The sequence below is a fragment of the Quercus suber genome, unplaced genomic scaffold (genome assembly GCF_002906115.3).
Source record: "Quercus suber isolate HL8 unplaced genomic scaffold, Cork oak 2.0 scaffold_430, whole genome shotgun sequence".
In the NCBI taxonomy this organism is placed as follows: Eukaryota; Viridiplantae; Streptophyta; class Magnoliopsida; order Fagales; family Fagaceae; genus Quercus; species Quercus suber.
Genome location: NW_027069881.1, coordinates 619,104 through 631,272, shown reverse-complemented (window position 1 = coordinate 631,272; position 12,169 = coordinate 619,104). Strand labels below are relative to the sequence as shown.

Genomic DNA, 12,169 nt, shown 5'->3' with positions numbered 1-12,169 from the left:
GCCAATTCATTAGTAATTAACACAAATAATGCAACAAAAGGAAAAAATGATGAAAACTCAAAAATTGAACAAATATGGACGGAATAAATTTCAAATGTTGAAAATGAAGAAACCGATGATGACAACAAGCGTCACCATACCACAATAACAAAGCATTGAAGAAAAAAAAAATCGTAATGAAGTTTTTTATTACATCACATAATAAAAATCAATAATATAGAATGAATTAATATGCTTTTATCAACTTTTATTATACAATATTACTCCAAGTTGTTTTCATTATTGCTCATTACTTGAACAAAATAATTATAATAGATATATGTGTGCAATTTATAATTGTTACTTTTTATGATGAACTCATTACTAACAAAATTTTATAATAAATATGCTATAATATATGTATAATATTTTTCAAAAACAAATTTACATAAAACATTATAACATTATCCATGCATCGCACGGAAAACTTACTAGTTATGAAAAAAGTTATTAACAGATCGATAAAAACATTTTCTTTATGGACAAAGTTTAGCTACAAAATTGGTTGTAGTCTTAGGCTACAAACTCACTCAATAAAATAAATATTACTGCATATTTTGAAAATCTAACCGTTGAATTACATGTTCGTTACACTCTCAATGCACATGTCAATTTTTGTGTCAATCGGATATCATTTATTATATAATCTATAATTTTATATTTTATGCATAATTTTAAATTACAAAAACTTGCAATTTAAAAATTTATTGATGAAATAGCTATTGATCTTTAATTTTCTTAAAATTTTGCAAACATGGAGGATATAAGAAGAAGATGCAATCTAATGGTGGATTTGTGAAAATTCACCTCCAATAAAAAGATATTGAATGAGTTTGTAGTCTAAGGCTACAACCAATTTTGTAGCTAAATTTTGTTTTTTTTTTTTTTTTTACTTACATTAAATGAAAAAAAAAATTAAGAGTTTAAATTCAAGAGGGTAATTTTAAAAAATTAATAATATTTTATTTAAGTGACATTACATTAAATGAAATTTACATAAATTTTTAAGATGAACAAACAAACTAGGATGGGAAATATAAGACAATTTTTGTTTCTGCTTCTTTTTTTTTTTCTTTTTTTTTTTCTCTCTCTCTCTCTTTTTTCCCTATAGAAGGAGAAACCTGAATCCTAAATACCCACGCCAGATAGTCCGAAAATTTACCAAGTGCTTGAATTTTGTTAAGATCTCTAGCCATTAGGTACCTTATAAGATTGAATTTTTTAAAGGGAACGGTCAATTTAGGATTAATGGAGTACATAGTGCAGGACTTGCTCCTATCAAGGTCGGCGACTAGATCAAGCTATTTCAGCAAATAAAGAGAATGAACAAAATCATCTCATTGCCAATTGTACTTGGACAATATTGTTTACATTCAAGAGGAGAAAAAAAAAACAAGTGGATAATAAATATTCAATTTTCACTATCAAGTAAACAAAAATGGTCTTACATTACACAGCAAATTGCTGAGCAGTACGGTACCTTGGGAATAAATTCTAATCATGTACCAATCTTTGCACCAATATACATTCCTTTTTTTTGAGCTAAAAGTTGCTAAATCCCAAGATAGGATTTACTCTTACTCTTTACCGGACTTGGCCATTACAACCTCCTACCACCCTCTGCTGATTGCTGCATTCTTACAATTATCATATTCGTACGACAACAATGTGTACAAGCATAATACAAATACATATTTCATTCCATAACGCATACAAATAAGCTAAAACTGCACCATTTTTAATTCAGTTGGGTAAGGGTTGAGCGTGGTATAAGCGAAGGTTTCAATTCCTTCACATCGAATGAGTCATATGAACGGTTTCCCTGAATTCCTCAAGAAGGGTATCCATTGGCATGGCTCGAAGTGACTCAATGGTTACCTTACTTGGAACATCTGATTCACTTCTTACTGATGTTGTGCCACTAGGCTCATAGTCCTGCACATTATTTAAACATCATTAGTCAACTGTATCTTATGAGGCCAACAACTAATTTACGTTTATCACATCAGTTTTAAAATAATGATTTGTGGACATTCACGAGGCAATTTCAATGCTCTCAATAGAGAGAAACAAAGCCAATAACAGCACATTAACATTCTTTGCATCAGATATACAATTCAACATCCCCAGCTGTGAAATATTAATCAACCTACCATATATCGCTGCTGGAGAGTCTCCCGAGCCTTCTCTTCAATAGATACTGCTTAGCCAGAGTGATCCTCCCTAAAACTTTGAAGGCTATTTGTGTGGGCTTTCACAATCTCAAAGATTCCAGATATAGATCCTTGCTCCTGCTCAGATACACCTGTAGCAACATCCACAAAGAAAACATCAATTTCTAGTCTCAAGACAAAATATAACAGCAATCGTAGTTTACAATGGCCATCAAGAATTACCGATGCTTATTATCTATAAGAAAATCTGCACACAAATAACCTAAGCCAATTCAAACATGCTGAAATTTAACTACATTTTCTTATTTTAGACCAAAAATGTGTTTATCAATTTCAAAACTGTTCAATTTCCCCACTTTTCACACATTCCACATATTTAAGTTTCAAGATCAAGATATCGCAGATTCCCAACAGGAATGAAAAAGTTAGCCAGTTAGAAAAACCATAATAACCATAAATACGTTTTAAAAAAGAACAACCATAAAATACATAATATAACTTAGCTCAATAACTATGACACATTGAAGAAAGTGCAACTCATTCAATTTATCCACTTGTCTCAACCAGATCCAAACTATATAAATGGAGTGCAAAATATTTTTGCTCAGTGGATTCTCTACACATTTTTTTCATACGATTTAACAGAAATCCTTCATGAATTGCAAATGTGTCTATAAAGCTTCACTCAAACTAATTTAAAGCACCTCAAAATGATTCAGTGGACATGCAGGACCAGGAGTTTCATAATTAGTTTTNTAAATCCTCATGAATTGCAAATGTGTGTATAAAGCTTCACTCAAACTAATTTAAAGCACCTCAAAATGATTCAGTGGACATGTAGGACCAGGAGTTTCATAATTAGTTTTGAGTGCATAATACTCACTATTGAGATGCTGAAGAAGATCCTCGCTATTCTTCGACACATCTTGCTCAGCTGCAACCCGTGCAGAACTAATCTCAACATCATGCTGCCCATTGCCATCAGAAGCATTCCTGTATTAATGCATTATAAATTAAATTCATAAAGTAGAAAATAAGAATGCAACCATTTGATTTATTTAGAAATAGTTGTCAGAACTCAAAAATAAACATTAATAAAGTTATATATCAGAAGGAAATGCTTTTCTTTCCCATGATCCCATTAATATACAAGGGAGAAAAAGGTGTTCGATAACACTTATTAACCACTGACCTGATAATTGATGCCATAGTTGAAACATGTTTGTTGCCCATCTTATTCACAGACTCGTGTGTCCTTTTTAAGTGCTTGAAAGCCGATTCAGCAGTATTTACACGAGCCAAATAGAGAATGATAAAATCAAAGAAGGGATACATAACATTAATCAAGAGTAAGAGCAACAAATTGATGATATACCATTGCTGAATGTTCCTCCATATGGCAATGTTTTGCAGCAGAGTAATCAGCACTATCTTTGGCATCACTTTCGGCTTGTGTAGAAAATGCCTGCCATTTCCTTTTTGCATCTGTTGTAATGCCTTCCATCGATGAAACATGTCCATCCAAGAATGTCTTGTTTGCCATAGCACTTTCTCTAAGATCAACCAGTCTTGTGAAGACCTGTCAGCTCGACTATTAATAAAAATTTTGAAAACTTATATAAAAACAGATATGTCAATAAAAAATTAGAAAAAAAAAAAAAAAAAAGTGTGCACATGCGCACAAAACAGACCAGCTCTTTCTGACGACGAATGTGATCAGAGACTAAATTGGTTACATCAGCTATAAGCTTCTCTGCATCAGATTTTGACTGCCCCTGCAAAATATCAGCTCAATATGTCAGATAATTACACAAAAAACTACATATCTGTGCAATAAAGTCTTTTTCATACCTCATAAGCCTTCTGAAACTCAGCAATGCTCTTCATTTGAACTTCATCAGTTTGCGGTGCATAATTTTCAAGCCTTGTTGATTCTTCCACAAGTTTTTGCAAAACTCCTTAAGTGTAATTAGAAATTTCCATTGTTTGCTCAATACTAACATTAAATCTCTATTCAATTCAAAAACAACAAAAGAAAATAATATATTAAGTAAAAATGTTGAATAATTCAATCCAAAAATAGAAGAGGAATAATAAAACAGTCTTCCAATTTATCCATTAATCCAAAACCTATAAAAAGATTCAAAAGCAAAACACTTAAATTAAATTACTACTTGTCCCAAAAGGTTAAACTATTAGAAAATTGTGAATTTAATAATTTAACCATTATTCTAACGAAGCATCAATGAACTCTAGTTCAAATGGCACTTCCTACCCTTGTAAGTGCAAAGCGAAGGGTGAGGTCATAGGTCTGGGTGCGTGTATAAAAAAAAAATAAAAATAAAAAAAGAAGATACATCATAGACTGCAAATATCAAGGGACAAACCTGCCGCAGTTCCCTAGCAAAAAGTGCCAATTCTCCCTGGTTATTTGATAGAGTACTCTGAACATCATTGAATATCGAATCTGCTTTACCAGACTCTGATGCTAGAAACTGATTAACAAATAGAAAAATTCAGCAAAACCCATAATATAAAAATTAAAAGGAGTAAAAGCCACACACACACACAAGAGACTAAACTAAAATAAAAACCAACAAATGAGGTAGAATAGTGGATAATAAAACACCAGGAAACTCAATTTGTTGCTACCTACTTGTTCAATAGAATGTGCATTAGAAGCAGTCAGAGATGAAATTTCCTCTAGTCCAGCATTAGAGCTTGCCTTGTGCAAACGCACAACATTTTGCAACACCTCAATATGAGATATATACAAAGTCCTTAAACCTGTAACTTTCTTCCTGACATCCATAAAACCCTGAAGGCAAGGACAAGGTGACTAAATCAAAGATAAAAGGAACTCAATAATGTGACTAGCCAATACTACCATACTAAAAAAAATAACATCTACAGACTGAATCAAAAGCTAAATTGAAATTACAGAGCATTTCATTATCCAAATTGGGGCCAAATCAACAACTGAACTGTACAGTCTTTGCTGAAAACCCCCCACGGCTCCCATCACTGTCATCCCATGCGCTGGCAATAAAGTATTGCATGCATTTTCTGCAGTAAATGCAGGTCCCTTAAATGAAAATAAAACGGATGCTTGATTGGTACCTCTAGTCCAATTTTAGACAAAGATCAAGGAGGATATGAAGCCCTGATGGTAAACTATACCTCCAATTAGTGTGGTTCATAATTTTTCAACAGTATTGTGTATGTTGTGTGTATTAGTGGGCATAGACCAAAGCTATTTGCTTGTTTTCTGCTTCACTATTTTCTCTACAGGGTGTTGGCATTGTAGAGTTTAGTAGAAAAGTGATTTAGAGTTCAACAACAGCTGATCTTGCAAAAAGAAGCTAAGGCTAACAAAGCTAGTCAACTTACTTGATAATTATTCTCATACTCAATACAAAGATGTTGAAAATTATAGACATACTAGCTAAGAATTTTATATTATGAGTATATCAAGGGTGAGATTAGCCATTTTTAGTGACGCACAATTAGACTGCAGAGAAACAGTAGAATTAAATTCACAAATGACTCTGGAAAAGACTTATAGAAGCTGATTCTTGGAAGACAGTTTCCTATAATTTTTTGCAACCATCAAGATACTCAAAATTTTGCAGAAGAATCATTGATTTAGTTTGACATATTAGATTTCGAAAGGGCAAAAAAAGAACGGAATCTTGAAGTATTGTCAGAATTTAGAAACCTTGATTCTGCATGTATACATGTCCAGTTCCCAATCAATTATTGGACACAAAAACTACTAAAATTTCAAACAAAGATCAATCTGCAAAATCCAAAGTAATAGACATGAGTACACAACTCACACAGAGAGATACATGTCTTTATTATGCATGCATATAATTTTTTTATCATAAAAGTCAAAACTCAGCAAACCTGCAGGATATTTTCCACCATTTGGGTAGCAAGAAGTTCCTTTGCCTTTTAAATCAGTGCAGGGGAGTTCAGAAGTCCCAGGGGCTAATTCTGGCAAGCATCCTTGTTTATCTTTTCTAGAAGAGTCCTCAAAAGTGAGTTCAGCCTCTACTACATCAGCAATTACTTCTGGAACCTCATGCAGCAACCGTGACTGTTCTGATGGTTTCTGAAGCAGCATCTTTCTAACCATGTATTCAGAAAGCTTATGTGCAAGTTAAGCATCACATTTTTTTCATCAAGAAATATATAGACCACACTAATTCTGGACACTACAAATACAGAAATCAATTAAACTGGAAGAAATAATAAAGACACATGATTTATACCGAACATATGAAAATGCCAATCAACAGAAACTTCCAATTGATATGAGGTTTCGAATGGACTTGTCATCACATGAATAGAAGAAAGCTGTGAGCCTGTCACCCAGTAGAAGGTGTCTTTAATGTAAGAATTATACACATCACTAGCTTTCTATTGATTTTATTTTTCGGCATTATAATTTAGAATTTTATGTTCCAACTCCAAGAATTGTTGATTCAACAATCCCCTCTTTCATGGGGCTGTGTTCCATCCCATGAGAGGGGCTGTTCAAGCAACAATGAGGAGAGTTGAAATAAAACCCCTTATAAACAAACATAACAATACATACGCACATGTTATAGGTAGTAGTTATTTCAAATCAAGAATTGTTTTCACACTCCCATCTGTCATGGTGGTGGGTCCCATCCCATGAGAGGGGCAATGTTCAAGCAACAATCTGGAGTTGAAATAGCAACTCCCATATATATAATGGTAAAGTCTTTGACTACCAAACAAAAGTGCACAATATGATTCTTGAGAGCAGTCACTTAATGCATGAAAGAAAAAAAAAAAAAAAAAGCTGAAATGTAAGACTGTATTCAAGCCACCAGTTCAGGATCCCACTTAAGTGGGACCAACACTGGCAATCATCTTTTACATGATCACCTCAACCTTAATCTCATGGTGTGTTTTAATAACACAAGAATCATATTTGAGAATCCATAGCTTCCTAGAATGGTCCATTAATACTGAATTTGAGTTACATATACTGCATAAATAAAGGATATTCTCTTCTCCAGCCCTTTTCATTTGCCTGATCAATGCGTCTTTGCAATAAAATCAGCTCTCGCACAATCTACTATCATATAAAAATTCCAAGATAGTATAAATCATAACAGCAAAATCAGGAGAAGAGCAGCTATCAAAATAAATAGAGAGGCACAACACAAATAGGGTGTTTGGGAATTTTAGATTGTGTTTGAACACACAAGGAGGTTAGCATAACCAAGATTAATATAGAGAAAATAGAGAGACGACCGCTAATAAAACTTCCAAACTGAACCCTTATTAAACTTCCAAACTGAACCCTTATAAATAAATTCCAATAAAAAAATGAACATATTTAAAGCTGGAAAACAGTGTGACTGTATTTGAGATGCTGCATGTAACACAGTCAAATGACTTGATTTCAAGGAACTAGAGGTACGTAGAATTAGCCATGCAAACCCCCCCCCCCCCCCTCTCTTCTTCCCCTTCACAAGTTTCATTTGAATCATAGCCAACCAAGTTTGTAGCAGGGAACTGGTAACCAGAAATCAAATTAGCAAAATCATAAATTTGAACAGACTTTCAAATCATCCAGTGCCATTAGTAATATATCATCATGATAAATGGAGGAAGGTAGAGAAGGGTAGTGTTGGAAGGAGAGGACATAACTGTACTTTTGACATCAATTACAATCTGTTGCATGGCTCAAGAAATATCTAAGACCTTTTCAGTGCAGTATATCTAAAATAGTGAAAGTGAAGCCAATGAGCTATAGGTGAACTAGCATTTCCTTCTCCCATAATAATGGGATGGAGGTGAGGCTGTGGGTTTACAACTTAATGATTGAGTGTGTAACTTACCAATCAACATACACACACACACACACACAACATAATATATATATATATTTGTGACTATCAAAGTTGCATAATGAAACTGAAAATGGTCTTGGTCAACATTCTTACTTTTTATTTTTTTTAAATTGAAAAGTATAGAAATGAAAACAAAATTTGAAGTTTTAAGCTACATCAAAACTTAAAGCTTTCCCTTCATCCATGAACCATGAAAATTGGGTAATTGTTCGCATAGTTTGTCAAATGAACTCAGACTTCACTCTCATATTATCAGATTCTGGGGACTCTAGATGACTAAGCAACTCATATTCATGAAAAACAGCCATTAAAAGTGAAACTGCCCTTTAAAGCCACGTGTGACTACTATAATGTCATATGCAGTTTAAATTCCCACCCCCCACCCCCCCAAAAAAAAAAAAAAATACACACACACACCAGACCAACAAGTACAAGTATATAAACATATAAAAGTTTAACTTTCTTCTCATTCATAAATTCAGAATCCTGTATGTGTGTATAGTTTTCTTAAAAGTCCATGCTCCCTCTGCGATTGATAAAGTGCCATATCAACTAAATTGCTCAAGTTACAGTAGTCACAAACATGATACTAGTTATTACACATTGCCATTAAAAGGAGTCAACTACCTAGCTAGTAAAAAAGCCAAAACCCAGTTCCTTTATTTTTAACCAAACCAAAACTTGTCTAAGCATCTTAATTAAATAGTCCCAATTAACATGATCACACGCTTTCTGTCCAATTTACAAATTATCCCTACAGTGTCAGATGAATCTTGCTATTGTATAATTATTTGTAAGAAATTTTGTCCCTCAACGAGGCACTTTAAGACACCAGCTTACCACACCATCCTTCTCAACCAACTAGCCAGCATATTTAGCAAAAGTTTGATACATTTCCCACCAACATAATGGACCAAAATCTTATATGTACAAAGCACCAAAATCTTACACATATAACAAACCGTCAGCCACACCATGAAGGAGGAAGCTCCCAAACTGTCACATTGGACAACCATGAGAGGCACGAAGGTAATGGGAATCATAAAATAGAGAAAAGTCCTCCAAAAATGACCCAACCCAAGCCATGCTTGAAGAATTTATGTTTAGGTAGTTTTTTTTTTTTTTTTTTTAACTATTTTTTTTTTTTTTTTTTTATATAGATTCGTACAATTTTAGTGCCTAAACTGTGACATGGCACCAACATCCACGTTTTCAATCTATAAGTACTTGTAACCACTAAGCAATATGCACAAGGTCATTCTTTTTAGTTTGTACCATCAGCAACAGGTTCAAAACTAATATACTTAACTCTACTAAACTCAAAAAACACCAACTCTTTATTGAAGCAGACAGTAAACCCAATAAGATTTGCCTCTTTATCTGAAAGATACATAAGTAGCCAGTTGGAGAATATCAAGTCCAGTGATTCATCAGAAATTTACCTCTTTAACAAACCTCTTTTTCAAGGTTCACCAATTTTGCGTTTTTTAACCCTCGTGTAATGTTTGGGCGGGAGAGGAGGCTGCGGGGCATCATCCTTAGGCTCATCATCACACTGCAAAGACATTAGATGCATACAATCAATATTCGGTGTAATGATAAGAATAAAGTGAACTGCAAATAGGCCTAAACATCGTAATTAATGTTATCATATCATAGAGCAGCCTTTGTGTCCTATTTTATGTCCACCTGTCCCACAAGTGGGTGCTCTTCTAGCACGTTGCGGTCTACCTCGTGGGGGTGAGGGCTGATGAGGGGAATGCTCGTCCGGTACATCAGTATCTGGCTGTAGAGTGTCAATCCCAATCGGAGGTCCTAGAGGGTCGGATGAGGATGAGGTAGGTGGGTAATAATGCTTTGTGTAGAGGCCAGGAGTGGGGATAATTGTCATGGGTTCAGTATGGGGTGGGTCTATGGGCAAAGTGGGTGCACTGGAGCTGGTAGGTGGGATGAGGGTGTCTCAGGGTGCATAGGAGGGGTCAACTGAGAATGAATACCGAGATCAAACTGGGCTGCGAAGGTGGGGTGGGTGAAGGGACCTCGAGCTGAGAAGATGCGTCTACCATGGGTGGAGGGACCTCAAACTAAGGAGATGCATCTGGGATGGGTGGAGGGACCTCGAGTTAGGGAGATGCGTGCGGGATGAGTGCAGATAGCTCAGGACTACTTACAACCCGAGGGGTTGACTTGCCTCGGCNAATTCAATGATTTCAATAGTTGTATTCTCTAAAAATTATGCATTTTCCACCTGGTGTTTGGATGAACTTGTCAAGATTATCGAGTGTAAGAAGAATGACCAGATGGAGGTGCGACCAGTTTTTTACAATATGGATCCATCAAATGTACATAACCAAAAGGGAAAATTTGGGGAAGCCCTAGATAAACATCACGAAAAATTTAAGGATAATAAGAAAATTCAGAGATGGAGAGAAGCTCTACATGAAGCAGCTAATATATCTGGATGGCACTACAATCAATGGTACGTGTTTAACAAAAAGATTATATCCCCTCCAATTTTAGCCACACATGAGATTAATGGCATTTATTAATTTTGTGTGGTTTAATTATGACTTTTTTAAATAAATAAAAAAATCATTAATGGATTTTTTAAATTTAAATGTCACGTGTCCTAAATTTTGATTAACATGGGAGGGGTGTGTTATGAACACCAATTTTATGTGATTTATATGGTTTTTTATTTTTTATTTTTTTTTTAAGATAATTGGATTTAAAGGCAACACTTGTGCTTTGATGAGTTTTACTTTTAGTGGCTTGTTATGCTCATTAATTTATTGTTAAAGAACAGCTTCCACTAATTTTTTAGGACTTTTTTTTTTTTTTTTTGCAATTGGCTAAATTATGAATGTGTTATTATTAAATTTTTTTTTGGGCTTCTTACTTTAAAGAGTACATGGGTCCATTGCACAGGATGCATTAGACCCAAGCCTATCCCAATATATTATTTTACAAATTACATGGAAGTTTCTCCCAATTATTATTTATTTAAAAAACTTGTACCCAAAATATCTTAATGATTTCTAAATTTTCGTTCTAGTAAATATAGGAACTGTACATACCCAAATTATATTCCCAAAAAGATAAAAAGTGCAAATGTAAGTCTAAAACTAATTTTTCATGCCAAAATGAAAAATAAAATGCTAACTTACTAATATTTATCAAACTTATGAATTACTTCGTGCCATATGCTTTCATTGATAGTACTTCAAATTTAATGCACAAACTGAACATCTTGAATTTACTTGGCAGCTATTATGAATCCCATTTTATTCAAGACATTGTCAAAGAAGTTTCAAATGCTAGATTCAATTGCTTGCCATTATTTGTTGCTAGATATCAAGTTGGAATAAATGATCGTGTAAAAGCCATGCTTTTAGATATTGAGTTGAATGATGTTCACATGGTAGGGATTTACGGCCCTGGTGGAATAGGAAAGACCACAATCACAAAAGCTATTTTTAATAGAATTTCTGATTGTTTTGAAGGATGTAGCTATCTAGAGAATGTCAGTTAAAAGACAATGACAAATGATGGCATAATCAAACTACAAGAGACACTTCTTTTTGAGATCTTAGGGGATAGACATTTGAAGGTGGACAACAAATATAGAGGAATCAATGTTATATAGAAAAGCCTTTGTTGTAAGAGGATTCTTTCAATTATCGATGATGTGGATAATTTGGAACAAATAGAAAATTTGCTTGGAGAATCTGATTGGTTTGCTTATGGGAGTAAAATCATTATAACAACAAGAGACAAACAAGTGCTATCTAGTTTTGGAAAAGGTCATTCAACCCACAAGGTTCAAGAACTAAATAATGATGAAGCTCTTGAACTCTTTAGTATGTATGCCTTCCATAGAAATGAACCTAAGGAAGGTTATTGGGAACTTGCAAACCAATTTATACGCTATGGTGAAGGTCTTCCATTAGTTCTAAAAATAATGGGTGCTGATTTATATGGAAGACCTAAGTGTGAATGGAAAAGTGCATTAGATTAGTATAAAGAAATTCCTAGCAAAGAAATTCAAAAAAAACTCAAAAA

The 12,169-nt window shown here is 34.0% G+C and overlaps 1 pseudogene; it reads right to left on the bottom strand.

Moving 5' to 3' along the window:
• Nucleotides 1-1,436: 1,436 nt before the first annotated feature.
• On the bottom strand, nt 1,437-10,286 carry LOC112033186 (kinesin-like protein KIN-5C; annotated as a pseudogene).
• Nucleotides 10,287-12,169: the final 1,883 nt, after the last annotated feature.